Source organism: Apium graveolens, chromosome 6 (assembly GCF_009905375.1).
Source record: "Apium graveolens cultivar Ventura chromosome 6, ASM990537v1, whole genome shotgun sequence".
Taxonomy (NCBI): Eukaryota; Viridiplantae; Streptophyta; class Magnoliopsida; order Apiales; family Apiaceae; genus Apium; species Apium graveolens.
This window is the reverse complement of record NC_133652.1, coordinates 199463515-199487732: the sequence shown is the minus strand read 5'-3', so window position 1 is coordinate 199487732 and position 24218 is coordinate 199463515. Positions and strand designations below refer to the sequence as shown.

The following is a 24218-nucleotide window of genomic DNA, read 5'->3' as shown; positions in this document are numbered from 1 at the left end:
ACTATTCAGATGGTGCAGAATTCTGTTTCTTTTGGAGGAGCGGCGACTGAAGACCCCAACATGCACATAAGGAATTTTGTCGAGATCTGCAGCACTTTTAAGTATAATGGTGTGACTGATAAGGCTATCAAGTTGAGGCTTTTCCCATTCTCACTGAGGGACAAGGCTAAAGACTGGTTACATTCTGAACCAGCTGGGTCCATCACTACGTGGCAAGATCTTGCGCAAAAGTTTCTGGTGAAGTTTTATCCGATGGCAAAGACTGCTGCTATGAGGAGTGCTCTTACTCAGTTTGCGCAGCAACCTACAGAATCTATGTGTGAGGCTTGGGAACGCTACAAGGAAATGTTGAGAAAATGTCCACATCATGGAATGCCTGATTGGATGGTGATCACTGGTTTCTATAATGGTTTGGGGGCCCAATCTCGGCCCATGCTCGATGCAGCAGCTGGAGGCGCCTTATGGGCTAAAAGCTATACTGAGGTGTATAATCTTATAGAGACTATGGCGGCAAATGAGCATCAAAACCCAACTCAGAGGATGACGTCAGGTAAGGTAGCAGGTATTCTGGAAGTTGATGCAGCCACCGCTATTGCAGCCCAGCTTCAAGCGCTATCAATGAAGGTTGATTCTCTGGCTACATATGGAGTTAATCAAATAGCTATGGTTTGTGAGCTTTGTGCAGGTTCTCAAGCTACGGATTAGTGTTCTCTTGTCAATGAATCTGTTCAGTACATGAATAATTATCAGCGACAACAGCAGCCTGTGCCAGCGACCTATCATCCTAATAACAGAAATCATCCAAATTTCGGCTGGGGGAATAATCAGAATGCTATTCAGCCACCATATCAGCAAGGAGTGAGTAAACAGTTTAACCCACCTGGATTCCAGCAACCACAGCAATATGCTACAAGGCAATCATACCCTCAACAGGGAAGTACAGCTGCACCTACTAGTGCTGATTTTGAGGAACTTAAGCTGTTATGCAAGAGTCAGGCGGTTTCTATCAAGACCTTGGAAAATCAAATCGGTCAATTAGCCAATGCAGTGCTCAATCGTCAACCTGGCACTCTTCCCAGTGACACGGAAGTACCAGGCAGGAAGGAAGCTAAAGAGCAAGTCAAGGCTATTACCTTAAGGTCTGGAAAAGTTGTTGATGCTGAAAAGGCAAAAGAAGGAGAAGCTGAAATTAGAGATGAAGAAGCTAAGCAAAAGGAGAAAGCGGCGGAACCAAGGAAGACTACTGTTGAACAAACTTTGCCTGAGGCTAATACAGGGGAGAAACAGCTCTATCCTCCACCACCTTTTCCTAAGAGATTACAGCAACAAAAGCTGGATAGACAGTTCGTTAAGTTTCTGGAGGTTTCAAGAAACTTCACATCAATATACCTTTCGCTGAGGCTCTGGAGCAAATGCCTAGTTATGCGAAGTTTATGAAGAGTATTCTTTCAAGGAAGGTGAAACTGGATGACCTTTAGACCGTTGCTCTCACGGAAGAATGCAGCGCTGTTCTGCAGCAAAAGTTACCACCGAAACTGAAAGATCCAGGTAGCTTCACCATTCCTTGCACCATTGGCAATTTGACTTTTGACAAGTGCCTTTGTGATTTGGGAGCAAGCATTAATCTGATGCCGTTGTCGATCTTTAAAAAGCTAGATCTGCCTGATCCAAAACCCACATACATGTCTCTACAGTTGGCTGATCATTCCATTACTTACCCAAGGGGCATAGTGGAGGATGTGCTCGTCAAGGTGGAAAAGCTCTTCTTTCCTGCAGATTTTGTTATTCTGGATTTTGAGGAAGATAAGAAGATTCCCATAATCTTGGGAAGACCTTTCTTGGCTACTGGCCGTACCTTGATAGATGTACAAAAAGGTGAACTTACTATGCGGGTACAAGATCAGGATGTGACCTTCAACGTATTCAAGGCAATGAAATTCCCTACAGAAGATGAGGAGTGCTTTAAAGTGGATGTGATTGATTCTGCGGTTACTTCGGCACTCGATCGCATGCTAATGTCTGATGCATTGGAAAAGGCCTTAGTGGGGGATTTTGACAGCGACGATGAAGATGGCAACGAGCAATTACAATATCTGAACGCTTCTCCCTGGAAGCGAAAGCTGGACATGCCGTTTGAATCTCTTGGTACTTCTGACCTCAAGAATGCTGAAGGAAAGCTCAAACCATCAATAGAGGAAGCAGCTGCCTTGGAGCTCAAGCCATTACCTGAACACTTGAGGTATGCTTTTTTAGGTGATACATCTACTTTACCTGTTATTATTTCATCTGACCTTTCAGGTAGTGAGGAAGACAAGCTCTTAAGGATTTTGAGAGAATTCAAATCGGCTATTGGATGGACCATAGCAGACATCAAGGGGATAAGTCCTTCATATTGTATGCATAAAATTCTGCTAGAGGAAGGCAGTAAGCCGACTGTGGAACAGCAGCGAAGACTGAATCCTATCATGAAGGAGGTGGTGAAGAAAGAAATTCTGAAATGGCTGGATACAGGCATCATTTATCCTATTTCTGACAGCTCGTGGGTAAGCCCCGTACAATGTGTACCTAAGAAAGGAGGTATCACTGTGGTGGCAAATGAAAAGAATGAGCTCATCCCCACTCGAACAGTTACAGGATGGAGAGTATGCATGGATTATAGAAAATTGAACAAAGCCACAAGGAAGGATCACTTCCCTCTTCCATTTATTGATCAGATGCTTGACAGGTTGGCGGGTCATGAGTATTTTTGTCTTCTGGATGGTTATTCAGGGTATAATCAGATTTTTATTGCACCAGAGGATCAGGAAAAGACTACCTTCACTTGTCCATTTGGCACGTTTGCTTTTCGCAAAGTTTCGTTTGGGTTACGTGGCGCCCCGGCCACTTTTCAGAGATGTATGATGGCTATATTCTCTGACATGATTGGAAATAATGTTGAAGTGTTCATGGATGACTTCTCCGTCTTTGGACATTCATATGATGAATGTTTGAATAATCTGCGTGCCGTACTCAAAAGGTGCGTGGAAACTAATTTGGTGCTCAATTGGGAAAAATGTCATTTTATGGTGCGTGAAGGCATTATTATTGGGCATAAGGTCTCTAACAAGGGTCTGGAGGTGGACAAGGCCAAGGTGGGAGTCATTGAAAATCTTCCACCACCTAATTCTGTGAAAGGAATCCGTAGTTTTCTTGGTCATGCTGGTTTTTATCGGCGATTCATCAAGGACTTTTCAAAGATATCTAAGTCGTTGTGCAATTTGCTTGAGAAAGATGTGCCTTTCAAATTTGATGAGGAATGTTTGGCAGCATTCGAGACTCTCAAGAAGAGTTTGATCACTGTACCAGTTATTACAGCACCAGATTGGAAAGAACCATTTGAGATGATGTGTGATGCGAGTGATTATGCGGTAGGTGCAGTTCTGGGACAGCGCAAGAAAAATCTCTTCCATGTGATCTACTATGCGAGTAAGACTTTAAATGGGGCCCAAATGAACTACACCACTACTGAGAAGGAGCTATTGGCTATAGTCTTTGGTTTCGAGAAATTTCGATCTTATCTACTTGGTACAAAAGTAACAGTATTCACTGATCATGCGGCTATTCGCTATCTGGTTTCCAAGAAGGATTCGAAGCCGAGACTCATTCGTTGGGTGCTTTTACTTCAGGAATTTGAGTTAGAGATCAAGGATAGAAAAGGTACTGAGAATCAAGTAGCTGACCATCTCTCTAGGTTGGAGAATCCCGATTCTACTTTACAAGATGGGACACTAATCAATGAATCTTTTCCGGATGAGCAGTTGTTTGCAGTTCAGGAGGAAGAACCATGGTTTGCAGATATTGTAAACTATCTCGTCAGCAATGTAATGCCTCATAATTTGACCTCCGCTCAAAAGAAGAAGTTTCTGCATGAGGTGAAGTGGTATATGTGGGATGAACCATATTTATTTAGACAGGGAGCTGACCAGATCATCAGGAGATGTATCCCGTTCTGTGAGACGGAGGGGATATTACGAGACTGGCACTCCACGGTTTATGGTGGACACTATGGTGGTGAGAAGACGGCAGCTCGTATTCTGCAAGCAGGTTTTTTTTGGCCCACTTTGTTCAAGGATGCTCATCAGTTTGTTTTAAGGTGTGTTCGTTGCCAAAGAGTGGGAAATTTGACAAGAAAGGATGAGATGCCATTAAATGTGATGCTTGAAGTCGAGGTCTTTAATGTTTGGGGAATCGATTTCATGGGGCCTTTTATCTCGTCTTGCAATAATCAGTACATCTTGCTGGCAGTCGATTATGTCTCAAAATGGGTAGAAGTTAAAGCTTTACCGACAAATGATTGAAAGGCAGTGCTTAATTTTCTTCATAAGCAAATTTTCACAAGGTTTGGAACACCTCGGGTAATCATAAGTGATGAAGGGTCGCATTTCTGCAATCGTAAGTTCACTTCTATGATGCAGCGTTATAATGTGAATCATCGAGTGGCTACTGCCTATCATCCGCAAACAAATGGTCAAGCGGAAGTGTCTAACAGAGAGATAAAGCGCATTCTAGAGAAGGTTGTTTGTCTGTCAAGGAAGGATTGGTCTTTAAAGCTCGATGAAGCTGTTTGGGCTTACAGAACAGCATACAAAACTCCACTTGGTATGTCCCCGTTTCAGTTGGTGTACGGTAAGGGATGTCATCTACCTGCGGAGCTTGAGCATAAGGCCTACTGGGCATTGAAAAAGTTGAACCTGGATTAGATGCAGCTGGTAAGAAAAGAATGCTTCAGCTTAATGAACTTGATGAATTTCGACTTCAAGCGTACGAGAATAACAAAATGTATAAGGAAAAGGTGAAGAGGTGGCACGATAGGAAGCTACATCCTAAGTTATTTGTGCCGGGGCAACAAGTTCTCTTATTCAACTCTCGGCTCCGACTTTTTCCTGGGAAGTTAAAATCGAGGTGGTCGGGACCTTTTATTATCAAAACTGTGTTTCCACATGGAGCGGTGGAAATATTTGAGAATGATCTGGACCAAGCATTCAAGGTTAACGGTCAGCGTTTGAAGCACTACTATGGGGACATGGCAAACCGAGAAGTGGCTAGCGCCATTTTGTTGACTACTTGAGAAGGGTACGCAACGTCAAGCTAATGACGAAAAAGAAGCGTTACGTGGGAGGCAACCCATGAATTGTTGTTACAGGAACCCTTAGAAGTTAATAACCTATCCAAAAACACAAAAAAAATCAGAAAATCGGGCTGAAAAAAAAAATTCCAGTGACCCCCTGAGCGCCCGCTCAGCTTTGCTGAGCGACCACTCAGGGGTCGACTGCCAGAAATTTTTTTAAGTTCAGAAAAAAAAAACCAATTGTAGCCCATAAACCCACGATTTGTTCCCACTACCCCATCATTTTAACCCTTAATCCCCAAACCCTAATCTAATTTAACCTATTCCACACCCTATATATACATACACATATCCTACATATCTCCCACAAACTTCCTACACTTAAACTCTCTTCCAAGCACCAAAACTCAGTTCTTAAACACTTTTATTGGAGAATCAATGGCACCCAAGAGAGCACGCACTATCGATAGCAGTAGCACAGTCCCTACTACTGATTCATCAAGGGGTACTGCTGCAAGGCCTCGGTTGACTGACAAAGCTGCGGAGGAGGAGTACACTAGGCTTTTGAGGAAGCCGATTCTGAAGGAGAGAGGGTTTTTACCATCGGGGAGGGATGGTGAGTTGCTACCCATGATTGCAGAAAAGGGGTGGATAGCTTTTTGTGAGTCGCCCAAAGCAGTACCGATGAGTGTGGTTCGCGAGTTCTATGCGAACGCGAAGGCCGAAAAGAATGGGTTTTCTGTGGTCCGAGGGTTGACGGTTGATTATCACCCTGCGGCGATTCACCAAGTGATTGGACAGCGAGAGAGGAAGCCCGAGGAGGAGAATTGGAATGAGAAGACTGCTGAGGATTTTGACTTGGATTTGATTTGTGCGACTCTATGTAGGCCGGGCACAGTGTGGACCTTCAAGACCGGCACTAATGAGTATCGTCACTTCCCGGCGATCGCTATGAACAGGTATGCCCGTGCATGGAATGCATTTATTTGTGCTAATATTTTGCCTTCTTCGCATGCACACGAGGTCACAGTTGAGAGAGCACAGTTGTTGTGGGGAATTCTTCATGAGGAGTACTATGTGGACCTTGGTGAGTTTATCTACCAAGGAATTCTGAAGTTTTTGAGGGGAGCTAAGCATATGAACATCCCTTATGCATCCACGGTTACGAAGCTGTGCCGAGCAGTAGGAGTGAACTGGCCGGCTCATGAGCAGTTGCAGTTACCGGCAGCTCCGATTGATTCTGGAACTCTGAATGGGATGCAGGAGTGGACCGGTGGTGAGCCTGAGGAGCATGGGCTGGGTTATCCTCTTCCAGGAGGGCGTCCAGCACGAGGTGCTACTATGGCTAGGCCTGGGCGTGATGAGGCTGGTTCTTCGAGAGCTCAGGAGGGTGCTGGGATGGCTGATACCCAGTATAGGAGGCTTTCACGGCGGATGGATGCCATGTACGAGATGCAGAGCAGGTTTGCTCAGGAGCTCACCCTTGCGTTAGGGACTGCTTTTCGGGGCCTTAGAGCTGATATCAAGTGGCCAGTTTTTGGTGAGGACTCTGCATACCCGCCGCCTGATACTCCACCAACTGAGGGTGATGATGATGATGACTCCGAGTAGGTATACCCTGTGTTCCTTTCTGCTACCTTCACTGAGGACAGTGAAGATTTTAAGTTTGGGGGTGGTAGTTAAGGAATACTGTGTGTGTGTCATATAGCTGCATATTCATGATAGTTTAGTTCATATAGTTGCATAATTTATGCCATATAGTTTTTTTATATATATAGCTTTAATTGTTTATCATGTCATGTAGCTCATGCATTTACCATGATCCCTTTTGCGATGATTTATCGACTGAATTGTGATATTGATGCGAGTGTAGTGATAGCATTAAAGTGATATTAAGTCGTGTAGGTTGATATGCATGCTAGAAGCACTTGTAATTCCACTAAGTCTTAGAGAATGCGTAAGGGCTAGATTGTTGTTATGATTTGATTGTTTTAGAGGTCAATCTATTTATTATGCTTAGAATTCGATAATAGGCTCTTAGTGATAAAGGCATGAAAAAAAAAGAAAAAAAAATTGGAGTAAAAAAAAATGGAATTTGTTGCTAGTTGTGGCTAGGCGTCAAATGGCTAGTAGCCGGCTCGCATGTTGTGTGAGTAGTCTAGGGTTGAGCAAGATGGAGCGAAACGCACTTGCTCAGAAATTCTAAAAAAAAAAAAAATTGTGGTGTTTATGCATAATTGATCAAGAGTGGGCTCTTTGGTATTCGAGTTATTAAGTTCTTAGGGGACTTTGTGCCTAGTGACCTAAGGCTTTTAGAGTCTGGGATCCGCTAACCTAACGCTCGTTACATGGATACCATTGTATAAGTCTTTTGTGGACCTCACTCATTGCACGGTCAAATAAGCATTTGTGTTGTGAATAAAAAGCATGATTCCGTAATAAGCTCCAAAATTCTTGTAGTGTTGTATATCACTTTGTGCCTAGAATTTTTATTCTTTGTATGATCATGTGATTTCCTTGAGGATAGTCGAGTCATAATAATTGGTCTAGTTCCGAAGCATATCTGTTAAGCATTTGCACACACCACGTTTCTGGCTGTATGTCTGTTGCCATGAGTTTATTGATCCTTAGTTGTCTAACTGCATTTGTTGAGATGTTGCAATTTGGTTGGTTTATTCGTAGTAAGGGGGATCGCTGCATTTTCATATAGATTGCATTCATGCATGTTTTTTTTATTTGTTTTTGAGTCTGTGACGCTTGAGGACAAGCATCGATTTAAGGTTGGGGGTGTGATAAGTGGCATTTTATACCACTTAGAACGTCTTAAAATGGCTTAAATTGGTGTCTTGAAATCAAGTATTTTGTGTAGTTGATGCATTTTTCTAGTGTTTATGCATTTCAGGGTATTAGTTGCATTTCGGGGGAGTAATCATCAAGAATAAGCCTTGGCATGTGTTCATCATTGAGAGAGGGAAGAAATGGGCAGATTACGGCGAAGGAACGAAGCGAACTCAGGAATTTTCCAGAAGGGTCCTGAGCGCCCGCGACTTCTATTTCTGTTTGGCTTCCACTTCTATGTAATCTGAGTTTTATGGGACTATTGTCTAAGTTGATTTGGAGACGTTTTCAAGATAGAGGATCGTGGTATTACGCAAGGAGCGAAGGAGATAAGGAAGAAGACCGTTTAGAGCACAGCAACGAAGAAGAAGCATATTTTCTTGTGATTCTTGTTTCGTTGTAACGTTGGATGCTAGTTTTCTTACCTTGAACCTATTTACTCTTGTGACGTACTCTGATTTAATATAATTAGTTTAGTTATATTTTCTTGTGTTTGTTTATCATGATTTTATATGAACCCATGATGACGATAAGTGCTATTATGGGCTAATCGTGATCATGGGGTTGCAACGGATTTATTATGGAATTCTTTAGTTAATTGTTTAATAATTTAGTGTGTGATGATTGTATGATATCTAGTTTTGGTTGTGTGTATTCATCTTATGTGCGTCGCGAACATATAAGATAGGGTGTTAATCTCTTGTAAAGCGACGGTGGATCTTGAGATTAGAACTTGCCATGCTAGCATAGGTTCATGTACGTTGTGCATGATTAGTGGGTAACTCTAACAGTTTTATTTGCCCTATGTAATCAAAAGGAATAGCTTGTGCTTAAATCGTTGTGTTGTCAATTTCTGTAGACATATAGGAACTTAACATAATTGATGACTATTCAACTTCTATCTTGATTGTGGATGTTGGTAGAATGGTATTAGTATAATGAAAGTTGGCTTTTATCAATTTTGTGTTATTCGATTAATATCATCACTGTCACATGCTAAAGGTAATAACAATGACTATTGAAGGAAGTAGTAATGAAGTTGTGATCTCATGAGTGTTTTATTATTCATAATTTGAAGTGTTAATTAAGTGATTAATTAAGTAGATAATTCTAGTTAATATTTAGTCAACAATTCTAAGTGTTAGTGTCTTAACATTGAGAAGTAATCATACATTGGTGAGTGAGTTTAATTAGATAATAAATTAGTCCGAGTCTCTGTGGGAACGAACTAGAAAGTATTCTATATTACTTGCGAACGCGTATACTTGCGTGAATATTAGCGTGTGTTTTCGCTCGAACAGTATTCATCTCTGAGACTATAACTTATGGCGTGTATATGTATATTGTGGGGTCACAGTACGCAGTAGTTGGTTGACTGTTAAGATTAAGTATTAATAAGAGAAATGGAACTCGTGATAACCCGAATCCCCCTGACCCCGGATTTGGGGGTGTTACACTGGTCGTGGGGAATTTCGACCTCAAAGATTCGACCAGAAATCCAATAAGAATCCTGATCGAATTGGGTCAGGATATTTTTTTTAGATTCATAGCTTGGGCTGAGCCTTTGCTTTAAAAATCCGAAATATTGAACTTGGGCCCAGGACTTGGGCTTGATCGGATCCATGTGTTAATCAATTGGGCCTGTAATATAGGCTTGTTATATTCTCAGGCCTAATAAGATTTAGGTTTTCACACATATTTATTATATATTTTCGGACTTGGGCCCTTACACTGGGCTTTTATACTCCTAGGTCCAATAACTTTTGGGCTTTTTAAAACTTCATATACATATATTTATGTATATGTCATGTATATACTTTAATCATCCTGTTCTGGAATTCTCCAGATTTTGGGCCTTTTGTTGGGTCATTCTCCATGGGCTTCAAATCCCAAGTTCCATAATGTTCTAGAATGTCCTCAATACTTCTAAATTTATTTTATATAATTCAATATATATATATATTCCCTCCAGAATTCTCCGGATCTTTCTGGAATGTTCCAAACTTGGGCCTAAATGGGCTTTTGACAGGCCCAAATGCTTGGTTGGAGAGGCTATATAAGAGTGGAGGGGGGTGTGATTTCATTCACACTTCTCCTTTCCCATTTCATATTCCTCACCTCTCCAGCACTCCTCTCCTCTCTAGTGATTTTTTGGCGATCCTCCTAGCCTATTCCGGCCTTCTTCTTCTCCTTCCAAAGCTTCCAAGCTTTCTTATATCTCCATCAATGGCAGACAAGATTTCTGAGAGAGCGGCTAAGATTGCTTCTACTTCGAAACGAGGTAACGATATCGAAATCCGCTCTTCTTATATGTCATTTTTAAACATGATTAACAGTAGGGGGATGAATACCCTTCTAATGCACATCTAGATTCATTCGATTATTGCAACACATGGCACACTATAGATTTTGATAAAATGAACACACTTTACAATGTCCGTCCCCCTCTTGGGCTAGTTCCTGTTAGAGGTGGTGATCGTACTTGCCATTGGAAGCCCAACAGTCTTTTCATTTACACAGACACCCTTAAGGATGGCCTTAGGTTCCCATTCCATGATTTCATTCCCCACTTACTAGCAGACTTACAAATTAATCCATGTTAGCTTCCCCCTAATGCTTGGAGAAACATTCTATGTTTCATGGTCTCGTGTCTTTGGGGAATTTTTTCCTTTGTCAGTAGCAGTTTTTAGGAAAATCTTTTAGTGTTATAATAGCTCTCAAAGTATCTGTGGTTGGGTCTACATTAAACAAAGGCCCAAGTGTAAACACATATTTAATAGTGCTTCCATTCCCGACAATAACCAACACTGGAGGGGTAGTTTTTTCGGGTTAAGGTGGGAGAATGGGGACTGGGGCACCCTCTTCAGATCTTCCTTCGGGAAGGTTAGTGATGGTAGCCTCAAATCCATTCACTATCCCCCGAGGAGACTATTATTTATAATGAGCTCATTCGGGATGATGGTGCCACTCCTAGCTGGACTCTATTAGAGGAGTTTTCCCTTATCCAAGTGGGGCTCTCCTCAGTTTCTCCCCAGGGTATTTTTCTTCCCTTCTTGTTTTTACTTTCTTTCATGCATTATTGACGCCACTTATTTTTCTTTTTCTCTTATTTTTGCAGTTGCTAAGGAAATCAACGAGGATAACGTGCCTGTCCTAGAAGAAACCATGAGGATGAAGAAGGCTCGGCTTGTAGGACCTGACACCCAGGGGAAGGCTACGGAGCCTAGCTTTTTAAGGAAGCCTAAGGAGCCTCTGGTGGAGGCTTCTTCTGGGGGAACTGAAACCCCAACTGCTCTCACTACTACTGTGGCTCCTGCTTCTGTTGCCACTGGTGCCTTCCAGCCTCTTTGGGGATTCTGTCATGGGGACACTGTGGTTGGATCCACAAAGCATGCATGGGATTGGTCCTACCATGGTGTGACCCCCAAGGACTTCACTGATGTTGTGGCTGCCCCAGACTTGGAGAGGGTGAAGCTCATGGGTGCTCAGTCATTGGCCTCAGTATGACCCTTTCTTGTTTCTCCTCTCTTTTTACTTGTAGCATTCACTTGCCTTATATATTTATTTATTGTTTTGTTTCAGTCTAATGCTTATTTCCAAGTTGTTGTGAGGCAAGCTGAATCGTGGAAGAGGGCCTCGAACAAGGCTGATAATGCCCTTAGGAAGCAGCAGAGGAAGTACGCTTCTTTGGACAGAAAGTTGAAGTATTGGAGGAGGAGCTTGGAGAATCTAATGCTGAGCTGGTTGTGCTAAGGGCTGAGAAGGACAGGGCAATCGATAATTATTTGGACTCGGAGGAGTTCACTCAGTCTATGAGGGTGAGGGATGACTCGGTATTCCCTGGGTTTTTTAGGACTGGCTGGGACACGGCCCTTGGAACCGTGAACGAGGCTTGTCCCGATATTAACCCAGCGGACTATGTCTGCCCTGACGACGAGGCTTTACTACAGAGGTTTCGCACCCGAGTGGTTTTCTCGTACCGTGCTCCTCAGGACCTGCTTCTTCTTCCTCCCGAATCATCTTCTCGCCCTTTAGCAGATCAGAGCTCTTTTTCCTCTGGGACCACTGAGACATCCAGCGAGAGTGGCGGAGATGATGATATGGATATAGAGGGCACCTCTGCCCCTTAGAGCTTTTCTAGCCCTGCGTGGCTTATTTATTTTACTTTGTCTTTCAGACTATCTTTATTTATCAAACTTTGTATTGCTTATTTGAACCTGGCTTATTTATCAAACTTTATGCTTTTATCTCATGCACTTAGTTTTCTTGTTATGCCAAAAGGATTCTAAACATATTTCGGAAACTTTTTAAATTTCATAAACTTTTGGGACTCATCCCTTACACAAGTCTTAATAAACCTTAAACTTTAAAGAGTAGCCTACTAAAACATGAAATCCTAAGCAAGCAAAGCTTCAAGGTGCTTTTCAATCTACTTATCATCTTGACAAGTGAGAATCGTGCTCAATCATTTTACACATAATAAACCTTCAGGTTCTGTGCGTGCCAGGTTCTTGGGACTTCAAAACCATTCATAGTCTCCAGCTTGTAGGTTCCTCTTCCTTGAACACTTTTGACCTTGTATGGCCCTTCCCAATTTGGGGCAAGTTTTCCTTTCTGCCCAATACCGGAAGCTTCCACCTTCCTCAGAACCAAGTCACCTTGCTTGAAGAACCTTTCTTTAACCCTTAGGTTGTAGTAGAATGAAGCCTTTTTCTGATATTTCACTATCTTCGCATTTGCCTCATCTCGTACTTCATCAATTAGATCCAGGGCTAATCTTTGCCCTTCCTCATTTTCCTCAGCATTAAAAGCTTGGATCCTGGGAGACGAATGTGATATCTCTACAGAAACAACCGCTTCTGCCCCATATGCTAACATGAAGGGAGCTGCTCCAGTTTTGACTCTACAAGTAGTTCTATAGCCCATAGTATTGGGAGTATTTCATCCACCCAGTTATTCCTCGACTTCTCGATTCTCTTCTTTAGTCCATCCAGGATTATTCGATTTGCCACTTCCGCTTGCCCATTGGCTTGCGGATGAGCTACGGAGGTAAATCGCAACTCAATCTCATTCTCCTTACAATACTTCTTTAATTCCTCATTATTGAACTGTGTTTCATTATCGGTAACTAGGATATGGGGAATTCCATATCGGCACATGATATTTTCCCACAGGAATTGTGCAACCTGCTTACTTGTGATCTTGGCCAAAGGCTTGGCTTCAATCCACTTAGTAAAATAATCAATGGCTACAATCAGGAACTTCCTTTATGTCGTGGCCATGGGGAAGGGTCCAAGTATATCCATTCCCCACATGGTAAAAGGAATGGGAGAATTGATGGAAGTTAACATCTCGGGGGGTTGCCGAACAACCGGCGTATGTTTCTAACAACGATCACACTTCTTCACTTATTTTTTGGCATCAGCCATCATCTCTGGCCAATAAAAGCCTAAACGGGTTATCTTATGAGCCAACGCTCTGCCCCCCAGGTGTTGGCCACATATTCCCTCATGTACTTCCTCTAGAGCCAAACGTGCCTCATTGGGCTTGAGACATCTTAGGTAAGGAACAACGTAAGATCTTTTGTACAAAATCCCATCAATCAAGGAGTATCTCAGTGCTCGAACATCCAACTTTCATGCTTCAGTCACAACATTTGGCAGCCAACCAGTTTGGATATGGGCCTTAATGGGATCTATCCATGACATTCCCAGACCTATAGGAGCTACAAGCTTAACATCAATGCTCCGTGTTATCAAAACGTGGAAGTATACACTTCCTGAACTTTCCTATATCTCTGATGAAGCAAACTTTGATAATGCATCCACCTTAGCATTTTCCTCCCCTGGGATGTGCTCAATATTGCATTCATCGAACTGTGTCATCACAGCCCTTACTAGTCGGACATACTTAGCCATTGTATCATCCCTTGCCCCAAACTCTCCATTGACCTGGGATATGACCAACTTTGAGTCTCCATAGACTTTTAAGTTCTTGACTCTCAGTGTTCCTGCTAGGCTGAGGTCAGCTATCGGAGCTTCATATTCTGCTTCTTTGTTTGTAGTTGGGAAGTCTAGCTTCATAGAATATTCAATCAAGAACCTATCGGGGCTTTATAAAACAAGTCCTGCTCCACTTGAATTTGTTTTTGATGCTCCATCAAAATAGAGAACCCAATATTCCTTCTCCTTAACGTCCTTTTCTTTGCCTCCTTTATCACCTTCTGTGTCTTGAGGTATAGTATATACCTGCCCCCCGACTTCTTGGTTGGGTATGGTACATTCCACCATGAAGTCAGCCAATGTCTGGGTTTTTATTGTTGTTCATGACTTGTACTTGATGTCAAATCCACCCAACTCTATTGCCCACTCAATCAGCCTCCCACTAGCATTGGGACTATGAATAATATTTTTCAAGGGCTGATTTGTTAGTACCTCAATTTTATAAGCCTGAAAGTAAGGATGCAACTTTCTTGAAGCCATTACCAAGGCTAAAGCAAACTTCTCAATAGTTGAATAATTCAACTCAGCCCCATGCAGAATTTTGCTAACATAGTATACGGGTTTCTGGACTTTAAGTTCTTCCTTAACCAATACAGCGCTCAAGGCATTTTCTGAAATGGCCAGGTACAAGTATAAAATTTCATTCAGAGCTAGCTTGGCCAACAACGGGGTTTGGGCCATATATTTGTTTAAGTCTTCGAATGCCTTCTGGCTTTCCTTAGTCCATACGAAATCCTTAACCCTCTTCAAGGACTTGAAGAACGACAAGCACTTGTCCCCAGATTTGGAGATGAACCGCCCCAATGCAGCAACCCTTCCCGTGAGCTTTTGAAAATCTTTGATAGTCTTTGTTGGCTCCAGGTCCAAGATTGCCTTTATTTTATCGGGATTGGGCTCGATTCCTCTCTTGGAGACCATCAACCCCAATAACTTTCCAGATCCCACTCCGGAAGCACACTTTGCAGGATTTGGCATCATTTTGTGGTATCTCAGGACCTTAAAAGCTTCCCTCAAATGGGTTATATGGTCAGTCTTCACTAGAATTTTGGCTAACTTGTCATCGACATAAACTTCCATGGTCTTGCCCATAAGATCCTTGAAAATCTTATTTACCAACCTTTGATAGGTGGCTCCTGCATTCTTGAGACCAAATGCCATAAAAAGATAACAATAAACACCAAAGTCAGTGATGAATGATACCTTTGGGATGTCGTCCTTGTGCATCTTGATCTGATTGTATCCACTGAATCCATCCATGAAGCTCAGCATCTCATGTCCAGTAGTAGCATCTAATAATGTATCTATCCTTGGCAATGGGAAACAGTCCTTGGGGCATGCATCATTCAAATCGGTGAAATCCACACACATCCTCCATTTTCCATTAGCCTTCTTTACCATCACAAGGTTTTCTAACCATTCCGAAAATTGTATCTCCTCAATGAAACCATCCTCTAAGAGCTTCTCTACTTCTTGTTTAATAACTTCTTGCCTCTCTGGAGAGCTTCTATTCTTCAGCTTCACAGTCTTTCAATTTGGATCCACATCCAGCTTGTGAGTGATCAGTTCCGAGTCTATGCCTGGCATATCAGCTTTCGACCATGCAAACACATCACTGTTTTCTTGCAAAAATTTTACCAACTTCCCTCTAAGGGGTTCCTCTAGTGTTGCTCCAATGAAAGTCACTTTTTCAGGATCCTCGGGAGCCAAAGGAATCGAAACCAAGTCTTCTTCTGGCTTCCCTCTTTTCTCATCATTCTCACGGATATCCAGATCTTCAATTGGCATAACCTGCCCCCAACTCCATATACCTAAGAGAGGCCACATAACAACTTCTTTCCATCTTTTGATCTCCTCTCTCTTCTCCAATCCCATTCCGGGTGGGAAACTTCATCACTGAATGGTAAGAAGAAAGGACTGCCTTAAAGGCATGTATTCACGTTCTTCCCAAGATTACATTGTAAGTTGAACTAGCCTTCACCACTACAAAGTCCAACATTTGTGTTGCTTGCCTTGGTTCCTGACCTATGGTCGTTGGCAACTTAATTATCCCTTCCACGGGGCACTCTACACCTGCAAATCCATATTTTGGCATATCGGTCGGGATTAATTGGGAATCATTGTAGCCCATCCTTAAAAAGGTATCATAAAGTAAGATGTCCATCGAGGCATCATTATCTACAAGGACCCTCTTGACTGGGTTGTTCCCTATTATTGGTGTTATGACCAGCGGGTCGTCATGAGGATATTTCACACCCTCCAAGTCAGAATCATCAAATGCCATTGTCACTCCTGTCCTAGCCCTCTTCGGGGCTTCCCCAACAATATGCATAACATCTCTAGTATACGCTTTCCTGGAGTTCCTGGATAATCCAACAGCAGCTGGTGCTTCAAAGATTGTATTTATCACAGGCACTCAGGGTCGCGATCCTCCAAAGATTGTATTTATCACTGGTCCCCTAGGTTGGGGATTCCGCCCCTGATCGTCTTGGTTTTTCTTTCGATCTTCAAAGTTCTTTCTCCCATTGTTGTTCCTATCTCCTCCATCTCCAGTGTACTTACTCAATCTTCCTTTTCGAATGAGGAACTTTATTTCATTTTTCAATTATCTACACTATTTGCTCTTATCTAGCTTGGTAGGATCGGCCTTCAGGGGTTTAGGCCAACGAATATCTCTATCTTTCTCGATTTCCTTCAAGATATGGCTTCTAGGAGCATTCAACTTAGCATATTCAGTAAACTTTTGCCCAGGTCCTCCCTTCTTCGGGGTTGAATCAGGGTTTTGTTCAGTTCTAGGATACTTATCCTTAGAAATATACTCCAGATCAGTCTTTCGCTTATTGCCTCCAGCGGGCTCGTTATTTACTATTGTCTTCCCCATGCTCTCCTCCACTTTGATGTATTTTCCGGCCCTATCTTGGAGCTGCAACATACTTTCAGGGGGCGCTTGGCCAAGGACATCTTGAAGAACTCGTCCCTAGTTCCCTGTTGTAGTGCTATCATAACTACCTTGTCATCAAGGTCTGGGACTTTTTAAGCTTCCTTTGTGAAACGATTCAGATAGTCTCTCAAGGACTCCTTCGATCCTTGCACAATGCTCATGAGGGATGCTGAACTTTTCTCTTGCACTCTCCCACTAATGAATTGCTTAATAAAATCCTGACTTAGTTCTCTGAAGGATCCAATAAAATTTGGGGGCAAACGACTATACCATCTTTGAGCAATTCCTGACAGGGTTTGAGGAAAGGCCCGACACTTAATAGCGCTGTTCACGGGATGCAACAACAGTGCATTAAAGAATGTCCTGACATGATTAGAGGGATCTCTGGTGCCATCATAAGCTTTGATGGTGGGAATCTTGAACTTCCTTGAGATATGAGCACTCATTATTTCTTCAGTAAATGGTGGAGTAGGATCATTAGGATCTCCAAGGGGAAGAAGATTGCTTGGATCATCCCTTGGGACAGCAGTCCTTCTCTGTAGCGGACCATCCAAGTCTATGATTGGAGGAGGATTTCTCCCCCTTGGAGGTAGTGGGGGTCTAGGGGTCTGGTGCCCCTCCAAGTCGTGCTTCAACCTTTGAATCTCAGCCTCGTGAGCCCTGATTCTCTCTTGCACTTCTTGGGGATTCATCCCTCGGGTGCTCCTAGGACGTTGGTTACCATCAGGCATCGGCTCTTTACCAGCACGCCTCGTTCTTGGGGCCACATCATCATCCGAGGATTCAGAGTCTCTCTCAGTATAAGGACCAGATAATTCTTGATCCTCCGAGATAGGAGCTATACCACATATATATTGGGGCGTCTGGCCTTATGGTTCACTCTGATTAACATACCCACTTCCTCCAACCTCGGGGTAAAGGGGCATCCCATAATGGGGGTTAGTGGTCACAATAGTTGAATACTCATACCCAACGGATCGAGAATACACAGGTGTTTATAGCTGTTGAAGTTGGGAATTCGTCCCTTGAGGAGCCGGGGGAATCGTCCCTTAAGGCTGCGGTTCAGTTGCCCCTTCTAGGGCTCATCCTTGATTGGTGGCATAGGTTGAATGCAGAGGTATCTCCACAATTAACAAAATCGTTTAGGTCGTCCCTGCTGGTGTTCCTCCAAGGGCGTTGTTTCCTCTCTGTGTTCTCGACATGGTTGTTGTAAGCATTTCCCACAGACGGTGCCAAATGTTATGGATTAAAAACTAGGGTATATTAATTGCTGTATTTATTACTAGGGTTCGAGAGTTTCGAGGCTCGATTTGACTGCTCTTGTGTCTCGTGACTCGAACTGCCTTAACAAGATGCCTACGTACCTTGCTGATTACCAAGGACCAAACCAAAAAACATAGTTCTGATTTGTGGGGTGAGACCCCTTATATAGATATTGAAAGTCCTTGAATTGGACTAGAGTTAGGAGACTTGGTGGGCAAGTCTCTGAATTAGAATGGACTTTGGAGTCCTAAGAGGTTAGAAACTGATTCCTTATCCCATGAGGTTCCTTGGAGGTCAATCTTCAAGGTATTATATTCCTAGCTGGACTTTATTTATCAGCTGATTTACCCATTATTAATTAATTACGAAATTAATTAATATTCAGGGTTTTGGCCCCTTTTTTCAATGGGCCTAACTGTCAGCCCAATTCTAATATAATTAATGCGATATTAATTAAGCAATCAGGGTTTATTTTATTCCCTATCATACGGTAATAAGAAGTAGGTTCCCTGGTACACAAAGTACTAGAGTCCTCTCGTATATTTTAAACTTATTTTTGTTCCCCAAGTATAATGCTTGTTAATAGGTACATACTGATATAAATACATAATTCTGAGAATTTTTGGAGAAAGTATTATAATAATGTGATTTGACCGTTATCAACAGATAAATAATTAAGGAGGAGTTCCTTTTGACATTATCGTCAAATTAATCAAAATACGTTAAAGTAATACTTTTTGAATATTTGAAAGTATATGGATAATTTTTTGAAAGTAAAAAAAACTTTTAAAATAGGATTTATGATTTTTAAATCAGATAAAACCTTTAATAAATATTTTATAATAAAATATTAATTATTAAATAATTAAATCTTGAATAACTCTCTTTTAAATGAATATTCTATAATAATATTCATTTTTTAAATAATATCTAGTAGTAAATAATATTTGTTACTCGAAATAATATTTTTGGGAAACATTTGATAAAATATCTTTAGTATATTTTATAAGTAAAAAATGGGACATCCAGTCCTTTGAAAATATTCTTGTTATTACTTAGAATAGATTTATGCGAAATGCAATAATCTTCGGAACACTTCCGAGTTTTTAACAATTTTTACTAACCAACCCTCAGTCTAAATTACATTTCATATATAATACGCTACTCTCTAGCGTTATCAATTGAAATCCAGTATTATTATTATACCAAAACCATCAACATATCGTATGATATTATATATCACAATTCGTAAAACATCACAAAACAACATTATGTATATATGGCAGTAATTGATAACATTAACAACACAACAGTTCGTAAGGTGGGGTTTGAAAACTTGCCTGGAGTCCAAGATACGTTCTCCGACTTCCACTTGTTCCAGGTTTTCTAACTAACAATTATCATAATCTTTATCTGTATTCCTAATCTCATCAATGACTTATTTTACTAATATGTGTAATAATTTATAATTTTCGTTATTCGTGCGACTCAAAATAACTACCAACCAGTGGTCGTAATGGACAGTCAAAGTGGCCTCCTCGAGTTGACTTTCTCGAATGTTACTATTACGCGACTCACACTCTGACATTTTTAATAAATTGAAAAATTAATATTTAATACGCAACTACCTCGAAGATCTTTCTGAGTATCGGCTGTATTTATCACAAAAGTTTCATCTTCAAAAAGTGAATTTAAATAGGTGGAATTATTTTAAAAGTTTGGTCAACTTTAGAGTTTACTATCCATACCGCTTTCACTAAAACATTGATTTCTCTCAAACCGTTAACTCAATCGACACACCATTTTCACGTACTCGATATAGACAACATTTAGAACAAGTTACTTGAAAATATTTGTCCGAGCAGAGTGGTAAATTTCAAAAGCAACAGCTTTTATGCAGTAGGCAATTTTGATATTTTCACTTTGCATGAACTCGACTCGAACATTTTTATAAAATCAAAATATTCATATATTAAGCTCAAATTTGTCAGCTACTAAAAAAGTTTTATAAATTTATAAAATGCTTAAGGGCCTCATTTACATCCTCAAAATTAGTACTATGTAGCAGTTTGGTTTTCTCGACTACATTCACTAAATGGACTTTTCTCTTAACCCATAAGTCATCTCAACGCGATATTTATATGGTTACAAACTAAAAAACAAGTTTTTTACAGTCATGTCCAGTGGTTTTCAAGAATACAAGTTTTACAGTTCGGAAAGACGCTTCAAAATAGCCTAAATGCACGATAACCTTATAACGGTATACGCGTAACGATTCCCAGTTTAACTACGTTAAATATATTTAAGAACAACCCAAATGTCAAATCCATAAATTTTCTTTCAAGGTCAGTTTATTAACTTTATTAAAACATCATCAACATCGATCCATTACAATTAACCATCAAGATTTAACAATCCAAACTTCGTTATTCAAGAATCATGTCACACATAAACATGTCTTGTAACTATGCTTAAAACTCAAAGAAATACAAAGGTGGAGGAGGTTTATACCTTTCTTGAATCCTTAAACATACTACCAAGAGATTTTAATCTTTAAGGGAGCCTTGAACTATGCTTATCCTTCTTAAACTTGCAAAAAAAATCAAGAAACTAGTTAAAAAATTTTGGAGTTACTAGTCACCCTCATCTTCAACCATTTTTATATAATTACAAATTCCATGGATAATATTGAAATTTTGTACGTACCTTATTCAGTATATGAAGGAGATGTGGTAAAATTTTGGTTATTTATGAATGAGTAGAAACTGATTTTTGAATTTTTCTTTCCTTGGTGTTCTTTAATGGCTAAAATGAAAAGATGAGAGAGTGGAGAGTGTTTGACTTTCTTGCTCTTAATTTTTGTGTTAAAGTCAGATATATATGTGTTTTTAATGATATAAAATCTGATTATGGCTGATTTGTAAGCTTGCTTGTGAGTGTTTTACAAGCCACACCCTTGCACTATATAGGTACTATACAATTACTCTTGCCCCAACTAGTGTAGTTTAGTTGTGTACTTCCCATTTGGCTTTCTAACTGAATTGGTTAGATTCTACTTCTCTAGTTTCATGGTGTGCATGGAATTACTACTTGCCAATTTGCGTATAATACTCAATTTCCTTTTGTAAGTTTGATTATTTCTCGAAAACATTTCGTGTCTTAAATCCTTTTATTGTTAGTTCCTTTCTATTTCTTGTACTTGGACTTGGTTATATTTGTGGAATTCAGTTCTTATAATTCTCTTGGTCATAGTGTAATTTTTGAATTCCTCGGTAGCTCATAAAATATGGTTATTTGAATTATCGATTTTATTCGAGAACTAACAACTTTTACATACACCCATTTATTTCATAAAAACGTAATATCAATTCAAAACCTTCATATGGTAACTCGTATATAGTGTGGCCAGAAAAGTTTTTATTAAACTGCAAGATCACTATTCACGAAGTTCTTTTACCGATGTCAAAATTTTGGGTTTTTATAGCAATGAGGCTCATAGATTTGTGGCCTTACTCCTAAATAAAGTACGCAAACTCTAACAGACTATTACGACCATCGCCGATGTAGTCGTTAAGTCGGCCAGTAAAGACATCGATTAAAATAGTCGTTACAGAACTAGTTGGGTTTCTATGTTAAGGTGAATAACGACCAACGAATACCGATTATTTCTAAAGGAGATAGTTATTGTTTATATGAAGGTGGTCGGTATATGATTAGTGAGGTCGGAATCTGTTACTCAAAAACTGTTACTTTTAGTTGTTACTTTTAGCAGCAACAACCACTTCCGATGCAGCTTGTGATGCATCTACATTCTACTCCTCTTAATGAGGGGATAATGTGCTATGAACCGATGACCTCCCAGGCTGGCTCCGTGCCATAAACAATCAATATATCTGAGACTAAAACCTTTTTTCATAAAGATGACCCCTTATAATTTTCACTGAAAAATTCTTGAAATTGGCGCATTTGCAACAGGGGCAAGGTATTTGTTTAGAATCCTTACAATTTTGTTCGACATAAATTAAAAACTTTCAACCCCAATATCGTATTCCAGTGAATCCCTCTGTTTCCAAGTTTTGTCCATAATCGAAATAATGATAACATAGTCCCTACCTAATTTTCATTTCAAATATTCAAAAATAAATAATGTACAATCCAAAAGCATAATGATATATTTACACATAAAATGCTACTAAATATTATATAAATATAATATTTATTACATTATACATAAAATGCTATTAAATTATATATATAATATTTATTACATTATATATTTATCATTCAAGTTATATTCTCTAATTTATATCCAAACTATATGTTATATTACAACTCTAACTTACTACATACATTTATCCCTGTGATATCAAGTACAACAATGCATCTATACTTACCATGTATTATCTAATTGATATCTACAATATATATTATTTTACTATTAAATATTTTCAATTTCTTACCTAAAGCCTACATGTTTAATAAAGCAAGAAATTTTATCAATTTAAGATCAAGAATATATATATATGTTAGTCCCAAAGTATCATAGAAGGGGGGGTTGAATATGATACCTACAAAATAACACAAAACAATTCGAGTAATCAAAATAACACAAAACAATTCGAGGAATATATTGTTTTATTAATATAAACCTTTAGGTTGCTACAATCTAATCAAGGTATTGATTACCTATAATTAATTCAGCAGCATAACAGTATGTTTACAAGAGTAATAAATGTGAAGCTTTATTGGATCTCCCGTAAACTTTCTGTGTTTGCTGAAGAAGATAACTAACTAAATGAATTACATTCATTCATCTTCTTGTAGACTTTCAAATTCAATGGACAGGTGGCATGTTTATGTCCACACATTCCATTTAACTTTGCTGCAATAAAATCAATGAATACAACTTCTTCTATGGTGACCAGGGAAACATTCTATGGCGACCTGTATCTCTGTAGAGTTCTATGGCGACTGCATATCCTCTATGGCGACCAGGAACTTCTATGGCGACCAACAGATATACTTGTTCTGAGATCAACTTAAAGTCCTATGGCGACCAGGTAGAGACATGTTGCTTCTGTGGCGACTAGAGCCTATGGCGACCAAGAACTTTTATGGCGACCAAGAGCTTCTATGGCGACCAAGAGCTTCTATGATGACTAAGGGCTTCCATGGCGACCAGAGTGGAAGACTGTTCTGACTTAGAGTATTCTTGCTTTTGCCAAAACATTCTTCATTGTATCAATAGTTTCTTCTATAACTGAATCAAATTCCTACTTGAATACTAATGTTTGGTGTATTGGTCTGGTTCACAAACAACTAGCATTGAGAGAATCCCAATTCAATTTTACTTGAGTTTCTGAGCTGATACAGATTGATGTTTATCCATTGCTTCTTTCACTGAACTCTTGATCTGTAACACTTGGAATTAATTCATGTAACTGATGTTTAAAGTCCCTTGTTGTCTTATTCTTCATGGCTTCTTGAACATTACAATAAACTTCTTCCCATTATCTGTTAGAGGACTTAAAGAGTCAATTACATCTTTTGGTTCTTTGTGTTTATCTTTTCTTCATCTATAGGTTTCCTGTGCTTCACAGTTTAATATTGTTTATCTATTTTTTTTTCATGTTGAGTTATAAATCCTCGATTACATGTTACATACATTATGCTTTATGATCTCCCCCTATTTGATTGTTAGACTTTGACAAGCAAATCCCTAAGGATAACTCAACTGATAATAAGAAAAAGTACAATCTCAAAATAGATAAAGATATTAAAGACATTCTGGATTACATATTCAATTCCAGATTTCTTAAGATACAAATTACAAAGAAGTGTTCCTCTAGACTGAACATATATTCTATATCTTCTTTGTTCTTGTTCTCTTCTGCTTTCTGCTTCCTTCTCCTTCTTATGGCTGATCAGATTTTCTCTTAGAGGCTTTCTTCTTGGGCTCTAAAGGTTTTGGAGGAGACTCTTTCAGCTCATTCAATATAGCTTGTACACAATCACGAGCTTCTATCTCATGTGCATTGAATGGAGGTGGATTATTCAGTTCATGAAGCAT

General features: G+C 40.0%; 1 non-coding gene across 1 annotated transcript; it reads right to left on the bottom strand.

Moving 5' to 3' along the window:
• Positions 1-267: 267 nt before the first annotated feature.
• On the bottom strand, positions 268-374 carry LOC141669185 (small nucleolar RNA R71). The gene has a single exon (XR_012553476.1). It is a non-coding gene; the product is annotated as a small nucleolar RNA R71 (small nucleolar RNA).
• Between the last annotated feature and the right edge of the window lie 23844 nt (positions 375-24218).